This window comes from Peromyscus californicus, unplaced genomic scaffold (genome assembly GCF_007827085.1).
Source record: "Peromyscus californicus insignis strain IS unplaced genomic scaffold, ASM782708v3 Scaffold_13__1_contigs__length_99412109, whole genome shotgun sequence".
NCBI lineage: Eukaryota > Metazoa > Chordata > Mammalia > Rodentia > Cricetidae > Peromyscus > Peromyscus californicus.
The window spans coordinates 32,795,109-32,809,253 of NW_026294424.1; the positions used below are offsets into that span (position 1 = coordinate 32,795,109).

A 14,145-nucleotide genomic window follows, 5' to 3' on the forward strand; every position below is an offset into this window, starting at 1 on the left:
GCCTGGTTTCTGGATCCTGATTCTAGGGTACCTGATCTGGGAATGGTAGGATCTGAGGAGGTCTATGCACAAAGGGAGATGTCCTATGGCCCACTGGTTATTTCCGGTTGATTAGAGTTCAGCCAAAACCATCAGTTTCTTTTTTTTTTTCTCTTCTGACCTGCCTTAGAGTCATGAGGGGCCCTGGAGGTACCGGAAGTGGAAGTCGAGGAACATGGACAGGGTTCTAAGCCCTAGTCTGCAAAGCAGGTGAGGAACCATAGGGGTGTTCCAGGGCACTGGGGGCCAATGTACGGGCTTGGATAGACCCAGCATGGATTTGAGAGCAGAGGAAACTCAGAGAGGCCCGGCCTCTGATGGGTTCTTAGTATGGAGGCTATTTAAAACACAGTCCCTTATTTTGTTAAGAAAAAATTTTCGGGTTTGGGGATTTAGCTCAGTGGTAGAGCGCTTGCCTAGCAAGCACAAGGTCCTGGGTTCAATCCTCAGCTCCAGAAAAAAAAAAAAAAAAGCACAGACAAGAAAATTTTTCTTGGTCAGAATGGTGGACCTCTGAAGCAGAGAACTTAAATTGTTAAATGCCGTTGTCTCATATTTCCTGTTGTCTTTAGGCTCTGTTTTACGTTGCCATTTTGACTCTGTTTTTTGTCTTGTGACTGTACCTCTCCTTATGTAGTCTAACCCAGGGGCCGCTAGAAAGACAAACAACAGGACTGATACACTGCTCCAAAGGTCACTCTGGAAACAGCTGAGCTTTGGGGGCATGGGATATGGTGGGTCTGTGCACAATGGGCACAGAATGCACTACCCAGGGCTGGGCTCGTGGCTCCATTATCAGCTTTGAAATTCCCCACTCCATGCAGAAGCCAGCGGACCAGTCCTACTTTGGCCAGCCCACCCTGCAACACCACTGCACAGCTGGACTGCCAACTCCAGCATTGTGCCCCTTTGCTGCTCACTGAAGAGGCTCACAAGATTGCCCAGCAGGTACTCTTACAACCTACAGCCATACCAGAAGTTTCCTCAGCTGCCCCCCATCCTCCACCCCAGCCTTAGAGTTACAACACTGGAGGAAGTATCTAAAGTTTTGTGTGCCTGTTTTTCATCTATGCTTGGGTCTGTGACTTCTGATGAGCCTATAAGTTTTGTTGTGAACATGGAGTCAAAGCAGAATTGCATCAGGTTCAATGGAATGTATGAATGTATGGTGGTCACCATGTTCTAACTGATCTTGAATGTGTGAGCTTACTGTGTTGTTTCTCCTGCCACTGGCCACCTGGGCTCAAAATTTATCTCTGGGCTTTCTGGCCATTGGTTCTAATGTAATAAGAATTCAAATGTCATCTGGGTATGAGTAATATTAAAGTTGTTTTATGCTGTTCTACTTTATTGAAAAGATAGCTCTGGAATTAGGTTATGGCTCACCCTTTTTCAGACCCAGACATGCTTTTTAAGTCTCTCTGCCTGGGATCAAGAGCTATGACAGGAAGAAAAGAGCAAAGCAGAACAGCTAAAGGGATTATAAATTTCATTTAATCGCCTGAAACAATTATATGAACTTTCCATGGTTAAAATTATCTGTACTATCTGTAACAAAAAGTTAGTTTAAAATTCATAACATGGGGTTGGTAATTAGAAATCTATGACTAGGAGATCACATCTTATCCATGTGGCTGGCATGATTTCATTTTGGAATATAAGCAACACGTGGCTTCTCATCATCCTTAGGCAGTCACATAGTTGGCAGCCGTCTTTGCTAGGGTTGGAGAGGAAAGATGTCATATGACATCACCACCATCTTGATTAAGGGCCACTACATGGTATGGACTGACCAAGGAGACAACAGGTTTCTAAAAAAATATGAATTAGGGTAGATTTTTGTATGATAATTCCTGCCCTGTCTTGAAAACAAGGTTTATGAAAGATAGGATTTAAAAATAATGCTGGTTTAATTAGGTGTTAAAGCTTCACCTCCATGCATTCATATATGAGAGAGTACCTTGCTGGAAGCCAAACTTTGTAACATAAGGGTAACCCAGATGGTATTAGCTTTAAAAACATGAAAGGATCATGAAGCCTGCAGGAATCTAGAAGTCAGACTGTGTATACTCCCAAAAGTGAGGCCAGAGAATGACCCAAACTCCTTAGAAAAGCCCCAGAGGAATCCTATATACTGAACATTGAATTGCTTGCACTGTTGGAGCTCAGTGTTGCCTTGTGCAGGCAGGTCAGGGTTGTGCCATGTCTTCATTCTTGAAATAGAATAGGTACTTTGTTTTGATATTGCAGGAGCACACGTAGAGTTGTAAACTTCTTTAAAAGGAAATTTTTGGGGTCTTCTGGCATTTCTAAGCATGGCAAATCCCAGTGGACAAGCACAGCTCTGCCCTAGGTCTCTAGACTTTGGGCAGGAAGGATTTCATCCACTAGCCCACCCAGCACTCTTGGTGCTGAAGAGTTAGGCACCATTATGATTCTTGGATTCAAGGTCCTGCCCAGTGCCATGATGGACGGAGCAGGAAAATGAAAACCACCCACAGTGCCGAGCAGACAGGCATTATGGTGAACAAATGTATGGTGTGGTATGGGAGAGAGAGACAGAATGGCTCATGTCTCGTGGACAGAGGCATATCTGAAGACGTGAAAGCAGTGAAGAGTGTGCTGCCGTGGGTGGCTCTACTGCCGCCCAGGGCCATGGTGATGTCTGGGCCCGGGCGGCTGCTGGGGTCCATGTCTGGGTTCATGGCCCTGATGCAGCCATGGTCTGTGTGATGTTCATGGCTCCTGAGAGGATAGGGCTGTACAGAGTTGGCCCCGCCCCTCACTGGCTGCAACACTAGGGAGAAATAGCCCTGCCCCTCACTGGCTGAAGCACTCAGAAGAGAGGGTCCTACACCTCACCTGGGCAACACAATAGGGATGACCCTGTGTACAGAGGCGAGGGGGAGCTGGCCCTGAGGGAATGAGAATGGGAGAACCGGTCGTACCTGCCGTGTGGTGAGGGAAAGATGCTTCCCCTTGCCCTTCGCCATCTGCAGCAGGTCGGGGAACTGACCCAACCCATGACCACCTGCAGCACTCGGTTCTTTGCCTTGCCTGGGCATCACAGTAGAGTTGACTCTGTAAACAGGGGCATGGGTGAGCCAGCTCTGACGATGCGGAAGGGGCATAGATGGTACCGCTTCCCTCATCAGCAATGTAGTCGTGGCAGTGAGGGAAAGATGCCCAATCCCCTTACCCTTCACCACCTGCGACAGAGGAGCAAGCTAACCCTCCCCCTCACCAGCTGTAGCACTCAGGAATATGGTCCCGGCTCCTTACCTGGGCAGCACAGTGGAGCTGACCCTGTTGGCTGAGGCATGGGTGAGCTGGCCCTGAGGGTGTGAGAGCAGGATAGCTGGCCACACTCCCTTCCTCTGTCATGTGGTAGTGAGGGCGAGGAAAAGATGCCTTCCTTCCTTGCCCCTAGGGAGCTCACTCTCCACATTACCAATTGCAGCACTAAGGAAAGTGGGCCCTACACTTCACCTGGACAGCGGAGTGGAGCTAATCCTACTGACAGGGGCATGAGTAAACCGGCCTGTGAGTATGGGAGATCTGGCCCCTCCCTTCAGTTGCCATATGGTGGTGTGGGTAGGGGAGAGATGCCCTCCCCCCTGGTCCTCACCACCAGTGAGAGAACTGGCCCTGAGGTCATAAGAGTGAGAGAGCTATCCCTGCACCTTGCCTGGACAACACAGTAGAGCTAGCCCTGATAGTATAGGCACAGGAGAGTCAACCCTGAGAGTGTAAAAGCAGAACTGGCCCTGCTCCCTAATCATTGATGCAAGAGTTGAACTAGCCAGGGCAATGCTGGAGACCTCTCCCTGGTGGTAAGGACAAAGGAAAGCTGGTGGGCTGACCAACCCTGTAACTACCCAGGCACAGACCCAGGCTTATTAATTGGCCAACATCCCCAACATCCACCCATCTATGATCTGCTGGAGCACGTGAAGGGGCTAGTCTTGCAGACTAAAAACTGCAGATCTCCATGACACAGGGCAGCAGCAGGATATCCAAGAGGAGTCCCAGTGAGGGCCCATCATCAACAGTGTAGCAGAAACCAGAGGCCTTGAACCAGATCAATGACTCTTCACAATGAACATTTGCAAATAAAGATAAATGGATAAAGGGGTTTACTGTGTGAATCACTGTGTCACACTACAGCTTCCATGATGAGATTGAATTTTTTTTCTCTTAAATTTTAGTTTATATTTGGTGGGAGGTTGCATGGGCAGAGGGTGGATATAAAGGGACAGGGAAATGAAAGAGATTGAGGTGCATGATATGAAAGACACAAAGAAAAAATAAAAAGAAAGTTAAAAGGAAATTTTTGAGTTTCACAGAAAATTAAAAACATAACAACTGGATATTTTTTAAAAAACAGCTTTTGAAATTATTTACACTTATAAGGCTATGGGACATTTTAAACATAAGGTATTTTATTATAATGTCTTTATTAATATGTGATATTGATAAATAGATAAATGAAAGGCCAAATATTAGGGCCACAGCTATGAACACTAAACATTAAACACTAGAGACTAAGGTATTCCTGTCTTAAGATGTGGCAAGAGAGGGCTGGAGAGATGGCTCAGAGGTTAAGAACACTGACTGCTATTCCAGAGGTCCTGAGTTCAATTCCCAGCAACCACATGGTGGCTCACAACCATCTGTAATGAGATCTGGTGCCCTCTTCTGGTCTGCAGACATACATGCAGGGAGGACATTGTATACACACACACACACACAAAAAAAAAAAAAAAAAAAAAAAGAAAAGATGTGGCAAGAGAGTGTCCTGAGCAGTCTGGCAAAAGGTCTCTCCTTACGTAAATTCTACTCAGGCTAACAGAGACTGATTTAAGAATGTACAGCTAACCTCCTTGTTCTTGCTAGTATTGTTAAACAGTAGCTATTTTGCTAAACTGAGTCACACAAGAAGCTGTTGTATTCTATAATCACACACTATGTAAGGACAAGGAAAGTAAAGTTGCCAATCTCCCTATGGATGTATTCTCAAAAAGTGCTTCAATTCAGAAATTGATATTTTTAATATTAACTGTTAAAGATGAATAAGCTTTAATATATTTGGAAATATACTTGTAGTCATGCAAAGTACTAATGTAACTGATTACAGGAAAAAACTTTATTTAGCCTTCTGTATATTTTTTCAAGATTAAGCCTAAAGCAATTAACTAAAAAAAATAAAGCAAGGGTTTAGCTCAGATATAATTAATAGATAATGGTTTTCAAACATGTCAGAGATCTGCTGAATATGGCATTTAAGGTGATTAAGCTTACTATGATAAAGATGCCAATTCATAGCGGTGACCTTCCCAAGGTCGCCAAGATTATGGGAAATATGATGATTCCACCTGGATTGTGGTAATGCTAACCACTGAGAAAGCCTACCCCAATGCATCACCTCCTGCCAGGACATGGCCCAAACTGTGGACAAGCAGGACACTGAAGAGTTGATTGTCCCATTTTGCCTAGATAAAGCAAGGTCAGTACCCCCATGTTCTTCTTCCTCAAGAAAGCCCTTTGTCTTGTGGGCCTGGTGGCCAAAGACTGTTGTTGTCCTGGTCGCTCTGACCCTAAAATGAAGCTATGGAGACCACAGGAGCCAGGGATGGCCATCTATATAATGGACTGTTCTCTGTCATTTTAACTGATACATAGGCCATTTGGATTAAACTTTTTGCTATAATATATCTTATGAGATCTCTGATGACATTGATGGCTAGGCTAATTGTAGCTTTGTCTGCTTGGCAGCAGCAGGCAACCAGCTCCTTCTAGATAGTAACTCTGATGTCAGCCATCACAGTGCTTTTGGTTCTTCTGCTTCTGCTATTTACTATTGGCTCTTGCACCATTGATGCCTTAACTAGATGATAATTCCTATCTGAGTACCATTAAGCTGATGGGTACTAGATCCCAATATAATCAAGTACCGATCACAGAGTCAAGGATTTAAATCAGGATACAACTCAAGGCCTGAATATAAGAGCCAAAGTTAATCTATAAGCCCCACCTGCCCAAAGACAAGATAACTTCCTAGAATGCTGGGATTTGTAGTTCTTGGAAAATAACAAGTCACATGTTTTTACATCCCTAAACAAATTTTCTTGAGCCAACTACAATGGATATGCTTGATCACATATATGTAGGCAATATGTCAAAGAAATATGTCAGGATATATATTTGACCCTGACTGGATCTGATAGGAAATGGAGTGAATTATGGGTTTTGCCTTTTTAAGCCCCTGCAAAATGTAACTTGGGGCCACTTCCTGGGAGCCCAGAAGTGGATCTGACCAGAGTCTATTTTTCTGGTCAATTCTTAATTAAAGCTTGCTTCATATTTGGCTCAAAATTGTAGAACTGATCTCTCTCTAGTGAACCTCAAGTGTAACAAAAATACTTTCCTTCTTCCTATAGTATCATTGTCAAGAAAATAGAAATGATCATGGTTTGATTCCCAAAAGTAAAAAATGGCAGATACTGACATGCATAAGAGACTTTTGAAAACACAATAAAAATAAAAAAAATCATTTGTTATTTGATAGAGCTTTTAAATGCATAGTTTTCTCATTATTGGAGGGAGTCTCAGGGTATCCCATGATACATACTTGGGGTCTTCAGGTATTGAATAAATAATTTGACAAGACATGTATTACTGGACAGTCTAGGTTACCTTTTGCAAGTTTTTTATCTTATTGATAAAATAATTTTAAAACAGACTTATAAGGAATCTTGAACATCATTTTATCAGAGTTTGCGAGAAAAAGATGTCAAGCGGGAAAGCTGAAAGCTAAAACCTCTTAGAAGGAGGGAGTGAAAAGGAGGGAAAAAGAGTCAAAAGAGGTGAAAATGGAGGCCTGAAAGCAACTGCAGAAAGTTGGGGAGTAAGGGGCTCCTGAGATGTAAAGTACAGTATCTCATGAAGGGGATAATTATTCTGCCCATCTTCTTTTCATGGCTTCAGGCAAATCATTTTCCATGAGTGGCAGTCTCTTGTCCAGCTGATTGAAAGCAGCAGTTGAATTAACTCTTAATGGAGGAGACAATTGTATACAATGTTCTGATATATAGGGCAGATAAGAATATCACATCTCATTTATTATGGTATCTCTTTCCTTGTTCTCCCACTCTGTTCCTGATCCAGCTCAAACCTCCCACTCCCCTAAGCTCTTTTTACCCCAACCCTTGCCCTCCATTACCCCCCTAATACCAGTTTGCTCCTGTAGATCTCATCCATTTCTCCATCACTGGGTTATCCCTGTGTTTTTCCTAGGGTCCTCCTTACTAGATAGCCTCCTTGGAGCTGTGGGTTGCAGTCTGGTTATCCTTTGCTTTACATCTAATATCCACTTATGAGTGAGTGCATACCATGCTTGTCTTTCTGAGTCTGAGTTACCTCACTCAGGATATTTTATAGTTCCATCCATTTGCCTGCAAATTGCATAGTGTCATAGATTTTTCTCTGCTGAGTAGTACTCCATTGTGTATATGTACAACATTTTCATTATCCATGCTTCAGTTGAGGGGCATCTAGGTTGTTTCCAGGTTCTGGCTATTATGAATAATGTTGCTATGAACATAGTTGTGGTATGTGTGAGCATTCCTTGGGTACATGCCCAAGAGTGGAATTCCTAGGTCTTGAGGTAGATTGATTCCTAATTTTCTGAGAAACCATCATACTGATTTCCAAAGTGGCTGTACAAGTATGCGTTCCCACCAACAGTGGAAGAGTGTTTCCCTTGCTCCACATCCTCTCCAACATAAGCTGTCTTCAATGTTTTTTATCTTAGCCATTCTGACAGGTATAAGATGGTGTCTCAGAGTTGTTTTGATTTGCATTTCCCTGATGACTAAGGATGTTAATCAATTCCTTAAATGTCTTTTGGCCATTTGAGATTCTTCTGTTGAGAATTCTCTGCTTAGCTCTGTAGCCCATTTTATAATTGGACTGTTAGTTATTTTGATGTCTAGTTTCTTGGGTTCTTTATATATTTTGGAGATCAGCCCTCTGTCAGATGTGGAGTTGGTGAAGATCTTTTCCCGATTCTGAAGGCTGTTATTTTCTCTTATTGACCATTTCCTTTGTCCTACAAAAGCTTCTCAGTTTCAAGAGGTCCCATTTATTAATTGTTTATCTCAGTGTCTGTGCTACTGGTGTTATATTTAGGAAGTGATCATCAGTGCCTATGTGTTCAAGACTACTTCCTACTTTCTCTTCTATCAGGTTCAGAGTAACTGGATTTGTGTTGAGGTCTTTAATCCACTTGGACTTGAGTTTTGTGTGTGGTGATAGATATGGATCTATTTACAATCTTCTACATGTTGACATCCAGTTATGCCAGGACAATTTGTTGAAGATGCTTTCTTTTTTCCATTGCACAGTTTTGGCTTCTTTGTCAAAAATTAGGTTTTCATACATGTGCAGATTAATACCAGGGTCTTCAATTAAATTCTATTGGTCCACATGTTGGTTTTTTTGCCAGTGCCAAGCTGTTTTTATTACTGTAGCTCTACAGTAGAGCTTGAAGTCAGGGATCATGATGCCCCCAGAGGTTGCTTTGTTGTACAGGATTCTTTTAGCTATCCTGGGTTTTTTGTTTTTCCATATGAAGTTGATTATTGTTCTTTCCAGGTCTGTGAGGAATTGTGTTGGGATTTTGATGGGGATTGCATTGAATCTGTAGATTGCTTTTGGTAAGACTGTCATTTTTACTGTGTTAATCCTACCTATCCATGAGCATGGGGGATCTTTCCACCATGGGAACAGGGAGAAGCAGAGTGCTAGGGAGGTCCCCAGGAATCCACAAAGATGACTCCACCATAGACTACTGGCAATGGTTGAGAGGGTACCTGAGCTGACCTACTCTGGTGATCAGATGGCTGAATACCCTGTCATGACAGAACTCTCATCCAGTGATTGATAGCAGATACAGAGATCCACAGCCGGGTCCCAGTTGGAGCTCCAGGAGTCCAATCGGCGAGAGAGAGGAGAAATTCTATGAAAAGAGATATGGAGACCATGATTGGAAAAAGCACAGAGACAAGTAGCCAAACTAGTGGAAACACATGAACTGTGGACCAATAGCTGAGGAGCCCCCATGATACTGGACTAGGCCCTCTGTGAGATAGTTGCTTAGCTTGAACTATTTAGCGAGCCCCCAGGCAGTGGGGAATGGGACCTGTCCCTAGTGCATGAGCTGGCTTTTTGGAACCTAGTGCCTATGGTGAAACACTTTGTGCAGCCTTGGTGCAGGGAGGAGGGGCTTGACCTGCCTCAACTGAATGTACCAGGCTCTGCTGACTCCCCATGGTAGACCTTGCCTTGGAGGAGGTAGGAATGGGGGTGGTTTGGGGAGGAAGGCTAGGAGGTGGGAGGAAGGAGGACAGGGGAATCTGTGGTTGATATGTAAAATGAATAGAAAATCTCTTTAAAAAATCTTAGCACAAAAGAGGAAAAAAAAGAATAACACATCTCCATCTATAATCAGAAGTAGAACTTAGACTCTATTCAGGAGGAAGTATCTTCCTCATAACAGGCCTCAAATAATCATGAAACATTTGTGTGTGGTTGATATATTGTGCACTCCAATAAACTTATCTGGGGGTCAGAGAACAGAACAGCCACTATATTAAACATAGAGATTAGACAGTGATAGCACATGCCTTTAATTTTAGCATTCTGGAGGCAGAGATCCATTGGATCTCTGTGAGTTCAAGGCCACACTGGAAACAGAACCAGGCATGGTGGCACACGCCTTTAATCCCAGGATTTGAGATCTCATGTCTTGCTTGGCAAAGACACACACCTTTAATCCCAGGAAGTGATAGCAGGAAGCAGAAAAGTATATAAGGTGTGACAACCAGGAACCTGACCCCTTTTAAGTTTTTAGGCTTTTTAAGCTTTTAGGCTTTTAGCAGCAGTTCAGCTGAGATCCATTTGGGTGAGGACTCAGAGGCCTCCAGTTTGAGGAAACAGGATCAGCTGAGATGCTGGCGAGGTGAAATTGGCTGTGGTCTGTTCTGTTTCTCTGATCTCTCAGCATTCACCCCAATATCTGGCTACTGAGTTTTTATTAATAAGACCTTTTAAGATTCATACTACATTTGTGTTTTAATATAGTAAATAAACATAAGTTTCAAAGCTGATCATGACATATGTATCCATTCACAATATCCTGAAATAAACTTCCTTTATGATGCCTAACAATCTGATAAAACTTATCAAATAAGGAACAGGCTACTAAATTTGAGGATGCAATTTAGCATACTACCACAGATTACACAGATATTAAAACCCAAGAGAGACTGTAAATATTCTGAAAAAATCATGTCATATTAGAAACTATAAATGAGCTGGGAGGTGGTGGTACATGCCTTTAATTCCAGCATTTGGGAGGCAGAGGCAGGTGGATCTCTGTGAGTTTGAGGACAGCCTGGTCTATAGAGCAAGTTCTAGGACAGCCAGGACTAGGCAGAGAAACCTTGTGTTAAAAAAATAATAATAATAAAAAATAAAAAAATAAAAAACAAAAAGAATGGAATTATAAATGGAATATAAAATTTCAAGAAGATATAATCATTGAAATGTCAACAAGAAATGGGAGATCTGATTAAAAATTGCTATGATCTCTTAACAACATTGCATCTGAAGACTTAGGTAAACATGATTATAACTTTCATAGGGAAATGATAATTCAATATTTACCTTTGAATATAGAATATAGAAAATACTATAGTGAATAAAATTAGTATAGTGAAAGCACCTTCACTATAGTCAAATATTTATAAATTTTTCAGAGTATACTTAATGATGTCAATGAACATGTGAAAAGACAGCTTTAGATTCATTTGTTTGTTAGGACATGGAGGCCCAGTAGGTTTGCATGACATACCTGTACTTTCTGTCACCTACTGTGTTGACAAAAAAGCTTCACAATATCCTCTGTAATTCTATAAACCACCAGTTTCACATGTTTTATTTCAGGGTACTATTTAAAATTTAAAAAATTGAAGAATTAATGAAAATATATTTATTAAAACTAAAGTAACTTTCAGAATTTATATAAAAACACAGTTGAATACATGGATACAGTTTGAATATAGTTTCTCTCCTCTGAAACTCATGTTGCAACTTGATTCTCATGGGAGATATTGTGCTCCTTGGCTGTTGTCAAGTTGACACAAATCCAGACATCACTGAGAAGAGAAGTAAAAAAGTACCTCCATAAAATTGCCTTGACACAAATCTGTAGGGCATTTTCTTGATTAATTTTTGATATGGAAGGGTCCAACCTGGGCATGAGGTCCTGGATTGTGCAAAAAATAAACAATAACAAAAAAACAAAAACAAGCTGAGCAAACCAGGGTGAGCAGGCCACTCTCGTATTCCTCAATGGTCTTTGCTACAGTTCTTACCTCCAGGTTCCTGCCTTAAATTCTTGCCCTGAACTCTTTTCATTATGGACTACCACTATAAGCTAACCAAATCCTTTATTCCCCAAGTTTCTTTTAGTCATGGAGTTTTATCGCAACAAAAGAAACCCTAACTGAGGCAGTTAATGACCCCAGGTTCATAGGATGTTGCTTTGGCAAACCTGCTGATGTTGTTTTTGATAGAAATCTAGAAGTACTTTGGAACTTTGGGACAGAAAAATGCATCAGTGCTCAAATCTTAATAGGCTGCTTTGGGAACTTAGAAAATAATGGCAAGATCAATGAAGATGATTGAGACCTGGTTTTTGAAGTTTCAGGAGAAAGTTTGAGAGGCAGACTCTATCAGGGACATTCATGTGCTATTTTGAATTAAGAGTCTGTAGTTCACTTAGGGCTGAAAAATATGCTGTGATTAGCAAGAGATTAGAATCACTGAAGTGAAACCTTGCTTTGCAGGGAAAATTGATACTGGTCAACTAGCACTGAAGAATCAGCTGTGATTAAGAAGAGACCAGCATCTTTGAGGCAAAAATCTTCTGGGAAGTGTTTCATCAGAGTCAGCACACAGAAACTGTGGTCCAGAGGGGCCAAGGCTGTAAGTTTGCTGGCAGCCAAACTTGATGATGTTTAAGAATCTCTCTGGAATGGATGAGTCAAGGAGAACAATTGAGATTTGACACTATGAGAAACCAGGAGAGGCCATTAACGAAGGTGCAGCTGTAGTTGCAATAGAAGTCACAGGATTGAAGGATTCATCGAGGTAAGTAGAGGCTTTGCATCATATGGCAGGGTCATAATCACTGAAGAGAGCCAAGGTCAGGCTATTGGTGATGATGTAGCCCAAATGTAGTGGAGACACCAGCATTTTGGAGAAGCCGGTACCGTGGGATGATGACCAAAGACAGCAGCAACTATGGAGTGAAACAGGCTTGAGCCAATGGGACAGTCTGTGTCTGTTTCCAATGGCAGAGCTGGAGTAATGGATCCCTGCGGAGCCCAGAGGATCATGAGTCAGATGTCAGAAAAAGAATTCTAATTTGGCAGACCAAAATTTAAACATGTATTCTTTGACTCCCCATCCCAACTAGTTGCACCTCTAAATATTTATCCACAAATAAAAACCCAAATAATAGGGGTATAACCACTTTTCCTTGTAAATTATAACTGGAAAGTTAAAAAAAATACCAAAAAATTATTGCCTAAATATGGTATATCAAGATGGTTTAAAATAGAGTCATAGGAAGAATGATAAACAAGTTCTTGAAATGTGATCTCAAAGTTGGTTTTGCAACTAAGTGAATGATACAGAACAGTGTGTAGGGGGCTAAGTGAACAAATGATTTGCCTAAAAGAGCTGGTTTTGCACTGCTGAACAGGGACCCTGTACCATTGTTCTCTCAGGCTCTCTGTAATACGGAAGAATTTCAAAACCTCAGCACACTAGCACATGAGTGAGGACTGCTTCTCACTCTGACTAAGACTTCTGTGAGTATGGGTGACTCTCTAGGGCAGCTTTATTCTCGTTCAGCCCAAGTTAGCCTTGTTGCTCTCTGCCTGTCTGTGGAACTTTCCCATGATCCTGCTAGTAGAAGATATGAGAAACTGGGCAGGATGTTTCCACCCATGACGAGGTGGGGATAAATCAACACTCTTAAGCCAATGACCTTTGAAGGCTCTTCCTCTGTCCGGTGACCTCTAGGACCTCAACAGCCAGAAGAGTCAGGTGCTGTGTACAAAAAAATGTCTGCATGGCTCCTGGTGTTTCTACCTGAGAAATGTGCTAGTCTCTCCAAAGACATAACTAACACATAATTAAGATTACATGGTCATAATGGCAAAAGTTTTTTTATTCTGTGGCCATCTGATCAAGTACTACTAGTCATGGTAACAAATGATAGTGCTGTAGAAATAAGATGTATTATATGGCAATTACCTTGGAAACTATAGAAGTTCTATACAACATTCTCAAAGTATTTAAACTTAAAAAAATGTGATATTTTTATCAACATAATATGGATTTTTTTTTTGCTGAGAAAAATATTACTACCATACTTTGGAACATTACTTTAATTGATGGCCCATCAATTAAAAATGCGGCTCTTACAGAGGATGTAAGTTTGGTTCCCAATACTTGTATTGACATTGGGTGGTTCACAACTACCTGTAATTTCAACTCCAGGGACCTGGAATCCTCTTTTGGCTTTCATGAGCAATGCCTTCTCTCTCTCTCTCTCTCTCTCTCTCTCTCTCACACACACACACACACACACACACACACACACACACACACACACACATTTTTAAATCCTAAATTAAAAAAAATTTGCATTCTATTTTACTGGTAAATAAATCAGTAATTTCCCCAAAACATCTGAATGGGATAAAGATGAGTAAGAGGAAACTTTGTCTTTCACTGACAGTTGAATAGTCTTAAAACTTTTGAACTTCCTACGGCAAAAAGATCTTGTTTATTTTTAAATATCAATTATTAATAATAATGAGGTAATATACCATTGTTACTTGAACAACAAAAAAAGAAAATATAAAAGGATACAGATTTGTTTTATTTTCCTGTTCCTGTGATAAAATTCTCTACCAAAAGCTACTTAAGGGAGAAAAGGTTTATTTTATCTGACAGTTGAAGTTCATC

General features: G+C 41.4%; 1 non-coding gene across 1 annotated transcript; it reads left to right on the forward strand.

The window, feature by feature from the left end:
- The first annotated feature begins 422 nt into the window (after nt 1-422).
- Nucleotides 423-497, forward strand: Trnaa-agc (transfer RNA alanine (anticodon AGC)). The gene has a single exon. It is a non-coding gene; the product is annotated as a tRNA-Ala (tRNA).
- Nucleotides 498-14,145: the final 13,648 nt, after the last annotated feature.